An 8,511-nucleotide genomic window follows, 5' to 3' on the forward strand; every position below is an offset into this window, starting at 1 on the left:
TAAAAAAATCAATTCTCATGGGAAATAGGTTACTAAAAGATGACATAAACAAAAAATATTACATGCAATTGAAACATCACAAAAATAAAACTATCTAAATCATATTGTCAGAACTTGGACTCACTACAGACTTGGCAAGCCATTGCTGCTTCAGATTCAGCTTTGGCACCAAAGCTAAGCACAAACTAGGCAATTGAAAAATATATGTAAGATAAAAAAATTGTTTTTTGTTCTTACTTCAAGATGGATTTCTCATTTTTCACAATTTTGACTACATCTAACTACTAAGACTCACTAATGTCTGTAGTCAAAATCTGCCAACTCTACAAATCAAGGCTACTGTCTCATTGAGCCTAACCTAGACTCAAATCCACAAATCCTCACCAAGACTCGATGACATGTCTATGAAAATATTCTTGAGAAGACACTGCCAATGCTACATATTAGTCATGTGAAAGTTGAAACTCACCAATTATCTAAGATATTAAAGAGAACTATAATAAGAACATATTTTGGAATTTGTCACATCCTTTACTTTTTAAATATGGGAATGATGAGTTAGCTCCCACAAGGGAAAGAACCATATGGAAAATAAATTAATAGTAGGGGATGAGTTAGCTCCCATAACAGGGTTAGAGCCCAAATTTGAGTATTTTCTGATACAAAGGCTCTAGTTCAATATAGTAAAATGGATAGGCTTTCTTGACAAAAAGCATGCACCTAAGGTTAATCCAATAACATAATTAGAGTTCAAATTAAACCAAAAGAAGAGCATGACCCACTAATAGAGCTAAATCTCAGCTTAATAATAGCACCTATCTTGAGGAAGAAAGCATCAGTGGATTAAAGACAAAAATATTAAGATCCAACTTCAAGATATAGTAAGGCAGCAACCAAATATAGCAGTCATTAATAATACTAAGGTGTTTGTGCAAGTTGAATACCCTTTAATAACACTTAACAACATTGAATAAATGAAAGCTCAATTTTTGTAGCCATAATCAACAAAAGAAGCATTTATTCCAATCCATTAAGCATTTTTTTCATTCAATAGCGTGCAAGAACAAAACATACAACTGTCTAGATTGCAGATCAATTAGCATAATTGAGATGGTATTAAAAGCACAATTCAACAATGCTAGGAGACTTGTGAGGAGGCTTAAAACTGACAACATACTCTGGTTGAATGTGTGTATTCATATGAGTGCTCTAAATAATGTAATGCTTTGGATTGGTGATATCATTAATGCCAGAATCAAACTTTTCACAACTCGAATGAAACTAAAGAGAGCCAAGAGGAACTTCCTCAACATTCCCCAAAATAACTCAGCACAACATAGCATATTGTTCCCCATAAATGTCCAAGTTTGAAAATGGAACACTATAAAGAATAAGCAATAATAGTCAGTCAAACATTCCTTCTTAAATAAAGAATATGCATATTAAAGGAAAGAATATTTTGCAACTCAAACATTTAAAAGAAATTCCCACCAAAGACATCATCTTTGAACATAATCTTTCATACCTCAAGTAGGAGCAATCTTCAAAAGTAAGATAAACACCAACACCATATGCTGGACCGCCATTCATTAATCTGTTATTGCTAAAGCCATGTAGTATATATGATGATATACTTGTATCAGATGCCCCATACCATGCATATTTAACATTTTATTTACCATGAGAATTTCTTGTTATCTTAACCTATTTGTTGGAAATCTACAGTCGAACCTATCCTAGCCTACCTGTATGTGAATTTTGATAAATAATAGTAACACTAGTTGCAAGTCCAATTTTATTTAGGCTAGTAAGGAAACAATTTTTCACAACTAAAAACTTTGTATCGCAATCCATTAATTTGATCAATCTGTCCCCCAGATGTTCAAATTCATGAGTCACAAAACAAGAACATTGTTGGGATTTAGAAAGCAAATTGTTATTAATCACACCATCCTTAACCTCATCACACAATACCTAGCCATTCTCCAAGTGAGTTGCTTCTGTGTCTGTTTGAACCTTAGTTGATGGTTTATCAAACAACTACTTTGTTTGGAAAATCTTCATTCGTAACTCAGATACAACAAACTGATGTAAGATAGAAGCCTAATTATGATAAATGAAAACATATAACATAATAAAAAAGACAAAAATCATACATGAAATTGTAATGAGTGGAAATATAAACCACATTTAATCACTAACATAGGATTTAAATTTGAAGTTATTTTGGAGGGTATAGGAAATCTAGATGTCATATACAAAGGTATAGGATGCACTGAGAAAATTGAGCCCTTAGATGCTTTAGGCTCTCTAGGAATCCTAGAAGAAAAAGTATGTCCAAAGCCCCAGAAAAAAGATAGGTGTTAGATATGATTTCTCTACAATCCATGTGGACAAGATAGTGCACTTTAGAAATAATTACATGGGCACAAAGTGGTGAGCAAAGACAGGTGAATAGTCAACATAAACATTCTTTTAGCTCTTTTCTCCTAATCCTGACAATGGATTGCTGAAAGTGATCCAAAACATTGTGCTAAATGTGATCCAAAACATTGATGCAAAAGAAAGTAAAGAAAAAACTTGCAAAATTATTTGCAACCATGTGGTAACTCAAAATGTTAAGTGTCACAAACCTTTGCAACTCTAGCTATCAACCTATTGCATCACCCAAAATTGAACCCGAGTTGTTCTTAGAATAGTATATGCCCATTTTCATCACAATTTATACAATGTGGATTTTGAAATAGGAAAATTTATCTCATAGGAACTACTCATAGATTAACCACAACTTACTTCTATGAGAAAATCATTAAAAGAAATCCTTTTCCCACCAAATGCTTCTTGTGTAGCATTAAGGCATCTCTGTCACCTAGCATAACAATTAATTAGAAAAACCTTAAATTTCCTCAAAGTATTTGAGTCACCATAGATTTCACCACAATCAAAAATATGATCCCATGGAAAATGTATCAAAAGTCTCTATTGTGTCACCTGTTCCTAAACAAGGCCACTATTAGATGAATAGGACATCACATCAACATTGGACTAAACAATGCAACATTATATTGTTGCTAGTTGAAATTGATTGATTAGTAGAGCAGTATTTAGACTCAACCTATGTCTATTGTTGATTTCTTGAGGTAACAGTTTATTCAATTCTTGAAGCCTCGCTCTTGGAATATCCTATCCTACCATTATTGTCTTTCTGATATACAAAAGTAGCAAATGATCTCAGTGTTTGTGAACTTCTAGATGTTAAGGAATTTGTAGGAGGATCATATTTTTGAATGAATTGAAAAATCATGCAAACCAAAAGGACAATGAAAGCTACAAAGGATTCCACTCCGATGATCAAGAAAAGACCCCAAAAACTTTTTAGTTGCAGCTGAGAAGATTGAACTTATGTGGCTTATCTATCACAACAAGTTTCACTTAACCATTTGTCATGAATTCTTTGAAGCTCACCATTTTCTTAAAGGGTCATGATTTTTGTTGACATATCAACTACTAATTGGGAGTCCTTTTGGAAATCCTATTAATAGGAAACAAAAAATAGAGACATACTTAGCTAATTATTTATCAAAGAAATCATCCAAAAAAATCACTTGTGCATGAAGATATTTTAGAAGCAATCCACATAGCCAATTATAATTTATTTTCCTTACAAATGTCATACCCAAACTAAGAGGGCAGAAACACACACAACTTTTTTCTTTTTTCTTTAAAAATTGATTAATAATTAATATTTAAACATGCTCTACGTTTGATATGACTGAGATAGAAGTTTTAGTAAAGGTTCCCTACATTGCATCCTAAGGTTATAACATGAAGACGATTGCATCGTTAAGATATTAAAACTTTTGTGATAAGATTGATATCGATCATTAATTTAAACAGATAGTTAATTAGTCTAATATGAATCATGGGACTAACCATCTTAATTAAACCCATTAATATTTACATCTAATACTAACTATCTTTTAGAAAGTTAATTTAATAAATCAATTTATTAAAAACCAAATTAACAAGATTCAATTTACTACGAACATCTCTAAAATCTAAGATTTAACTTAAATCTAACCAAAATTTAACTTAAATTAAATACCATATTCAGTTTTACATATATCTAAAACAATACTAAAAAAAAATATTACAAAACTAAATAATTTAACATTAATATAAAAACAACTAAATTAATCTAAAAACAAAACAAATTAACTTTAATATAACCAACCAATCATAATTCTAAACTTAATTACATATTAATCTAACTTTAATGACTATTACTCAAATATACTAATAAATTAATACTACTTAAAATATATATATATATATATATAAATATTGAAATGTAAAAAAACATAACTAAACCACAAAAACAATTTAACTAAACTAACTAATCTAAACTAATTCTAACAATCATGAAACTAAAGCAATTAACTCTTAAAAAAAAAAAATTAAATAAATCTAACTTATACTATCCTAAACCCCTAACCCCCTACACTAACCTACACCCTAGCCTCACTAGCCCTTGGGCAAGCGCTTCCCAAGAGCTGTCCTTGGGGCAGCGCTCTACCCAAGGCCACAAACTGCAGAGTCACCCCCTCTCTAACAAAAACATGTGGCCAAAAAGGGTAAGGCACGAGTTGCGATAGCAACCCAATAAAGGCTCATTTCAAGCAAAGAAAACTGAGGCTATTATCATGTGCAGGAGGATGGGACATGGGGTGATGTCATCCCATGTGATGACCTACCAAAATTAAAATATTAAAATCTCTCCCTCGAAAACTGACGTCCATCACACATTGATTGCAAAAAGTTTTGCAGATAGCAAGGATGGATAGGAATAGGATATTTAGTATAATAAAAAATTACTCATAACAATTTTAAATGTTATTTAAATTAGAATGTATTTTATATTCTTAAATCAAAATATAAAAGGAATCTTTTAAAAGATTCTCTGTTGCAATGAGGGAAATTAAAGTGTCTCCTCATACAAAAACCAGAGAGATAAATGGACACCTACAGCAAGTTATTCTTTGCTATTATTCATTTTATGTTATACACATGATTTTCTTCTTTTGTAATCTAGGATACTCAATATACGATAGTGCAAGGATAATTTGAAAATATTTATAAATTAACTATAGTCTTTAAAAATGGTGATTCACTTAACATTCAAACATTAAACTTAATACAATGGATATACAGTCCATGATAAGGCTTGCTATGAAACTATCTGAATTGTTCCTATCTATGCATTATGAAGTTTAAAAACCACTTTCTCAAAGATAGACATTATATTCTTAGGAAAATTTAAATTTGAATGTACATTCATAGCTACTATACACTAGAACCAAAATGATAATAATAATCAACAAGGATAATCATTTCTATGAATACTATCTCTGCTATGATATCAAATTTAGTTTGGAAAATACTTTTTTTTATCACTCAAACATCAAGTATTCTAAATTCTTGAGAGATGTTTCTATCCAAGACAATGAGACAATCAAATTTTGGCGATTTACTTCTCTTCCTTGATGTTCTTATACTACACAAAGGTGGTGGTCACAATAATGCATGGTAAATTTGATCTCCTAAATAACTTGAATTGTAATAGATCAACCATAGCCATTGTTTTCTTTCCTCAATCATAATTTTCATTTTGAACATAAAAAGAACTAGAAAATTTTTCTTACTAAACTATCATCATTTCAACCTTATTTTTGATGTGCATCCATCCAAAATAATGTGTTACAAAATTTAATCACATGCCCAACAATTATGCTCAAAAGACCAATTTTATTTGTAAACCTGATTCAAGGCTCAGCCGGGAAAGAATTAGGAAGAAAACCCGGCTTCGTTGCCATAAAAAATAAGGTTTAATAAAAAAAACAATTTACAATAGGATCTCAATCCCAAATTTCAATAATTTAATAAAATTTTCTTCATGATCATAATCAAGGAGTTTGTAATGTTTTCTGAATCTCATTTCAAGAACCCTAGAGGAAACCAATATCAGATCGGGTGACAACCAAGCAGAACCCAAAAGAACATCAAGAATGCATAATCATGCGTGGTTTACACAATAGGATTCACAATGAATCAAGACTAGGGAGAGGTGGATTCTTCCAACTGGAGAAGTCAAACACAACACCAATTCAGATGCCCAATCGGGGCCAATAACCAAGAACTTCAGTTCCTCCATTTAAACTTGCCATACTCATACCAGGTTTGTGCTGATGGGTAGGGGCCCATAACACCCTACCCTTTATCCCTCTTCTCATCTTGAGAAGAGACTCTACACAGGTTGGAGTCCAACTAAACAGACCTCTCCCAAAATTGGTCACTTCTGCCCTCTCCTAGGGTGAGTAATACCAAAACACCCATACAAGGAAACTCAAAATTGCAAACATAAACAAGAAAGGAAAACAACCAAAATAACATGGTTTACAAATCTTCCCAACATACCCACAACCATACAACAGTGAAACAACAACAAAGTAAAAAGAACATGAAACAAAACATAAAAACCGAATAAGGGAGATGGGAGTTTCCTACCTTCACAAAGAGGTAATGGAAATGAACCAGTTTGAGTAGAGTATCCCCTTCCTTCCTTCAAGCTTCAAGAAAACTTCTCTAAATGTAGAGATTGGGTAACAAAAAAACTAGTCCAAGGAAGGCCTCTAAAATAAGCCTCCAACTCAACCACCCAAAAGGAGCAATAACTATCTCCACCCACTAGCCACTCTAGAAACTCCTAACTCAACCTACACCATGGTTAAACCATAAAAGGAGGTGGGGTAAGACAACTCATGACAACCACTTGCAATTTTCGCACAAAGGCAAAAAGGGGACTTTTGAGTGACCTCAAAAGTCAAAAAAAGAGGCTTAGGGGTTGGAAAAGACCCCTAACCCATACCCATACCCTTTGGTTAGAATAAAAACATGTTAAAAGCCTAAGGAAAGAGGTTTAGAGACAAATAAAATCTGGGAATGAGATCTAACAACTCTAACTTGCAAATTAAGCACTAATCCGAATTAGGGATGACTAACCCTAATTAAGAACCTAATAGAAAATTGACACTAACTTGAATCCAAAGGTTAAGCAATTAACCCTAAACAGCCCACCAAGGCACATAAACATTTTACGAGTGTTAAGCGACACTGAAAGAACATAATTACGAACATTAACACTCACTGAACAAGGACGATGCATACATACATCACATAATAAAATTACGTGAATTATGAACAACAAGGTTTCCAAAATTAGCACATGGAGATCAGTTATGTTCCTCCGTAGGGTTTCTCGGCTAAATATCTGCACACTCATTGCACACATCAGTAGTCCTGTAAAATCACATGTACATAAATGTATACGTATTCAAAATTCACATAAATTAAAACATACATCAATAAAGTTTCTTCATCCTACATAATTCTTAACCATTTGAAATATCTTAAATCAAATCTCAATCCTACATTTACTGATTTCGTCAACTTACATATACATGAACATTAAATGACAATCATCAAATATATTTGGAAATAGCATCAGATAATGTCTCGACATCTTGAGTCGCGGATAACAAAATAAGAGTAATGTATCACTATGCTACGATGGGTCGAGGTGAGGCCTCACAACAAATCTCCATCCTACTTAGGTAAATTTTGGACCAATAGTTGTGAAACCGCATTCCTTAGAGAGAAAGAGCTAGATAATTGGTAATGAATCCACAATCGATGCTATTCCTCCAAGTTTGCCTAGTCCTAATGACAATACTCTAGCATAACCTTCTAGAGAATTAAGAGGAACAAATTTGGATTTATTTATATTCAATTCCTCTGATAATTTTTTTTTTAATATAGGTTCCCTCTTGATATCCAACTCATTCATTGCCTTGAACTAAAGTATCAATTCCATTTATTGTTGGTGAAAGTTGTTGTACTATGAGAATTGAGGTCAGGCTTGTAGTATAACTAGAATTAATGATCAAAACAACAAATATCCATATTAAAAGCACTGCATGCCCTAGGTTGATCATAACATTTTCTCCTGCATTAGGCCAAACTATTGTCATATTTTTTCTTCACTAACATATAAGAAAGGAACTTTGCAACACCTTATAAGACCATACAACTATGATCTCCTAATGTCCATTTCATTCAAGTGTACCTTAACTAAGATTTATATAGAACAAGAGTTATAGTTATACATTGGATGTCAAATAACCATGTTATGCTTATATCCATTGCCAACAATGTCTACCTTATCAATAAATAAATATAACTAGAGTTGGAGTTCCATACTATATAATAAGATACCTTCCAATTTTCTAGGACCTATTTAGAAACAAAAATGATTTAAACATGAACGCAGTATAGAACAATCAAAACCTCAAACAATACATTCTATAGTTTTTCTAGCAATATGAACAATTTGACTAATAATAGTAAGTGGCTCAAGAGAGAGAGTTAAACAAAAATATTTAGATGACTTCCTAT

The 8,511-nt window shown here is 32.2% G+C and overlaps 1 pseudogene; it reads right to left on the bottom strand.

The window, feature by feature from the left end:
- Window positions 1–3,148: 3,148 nt before the first annotated feature.
- Window positions 3,149–8,087, bottom strand: LOC149546316 (glutamate receptor 3.3 pseudogene; annotated as a pseudogene).
- Between the last annotated feature and the right edge of the window lie 424 nt (window positions 8,088–8,511).

The sequence above is a fragment of the Cupressus sempervirens genome, chromosome 7 (genome assembly GCF_028749045.1).
Source record: "Cupressus sempervirens isolate cs-2001-9-10 chromosome 7, ASM2874904v1, whole genome shotgun sequence".
Classification (NCBI taxonomy): domain Eukaryota; kingdom Viridiplantae; phylum Streptophyta; class Pinopsida; order Cupressales; family Cupressaceae; genus Cupressus; species Cupressus sempervirens.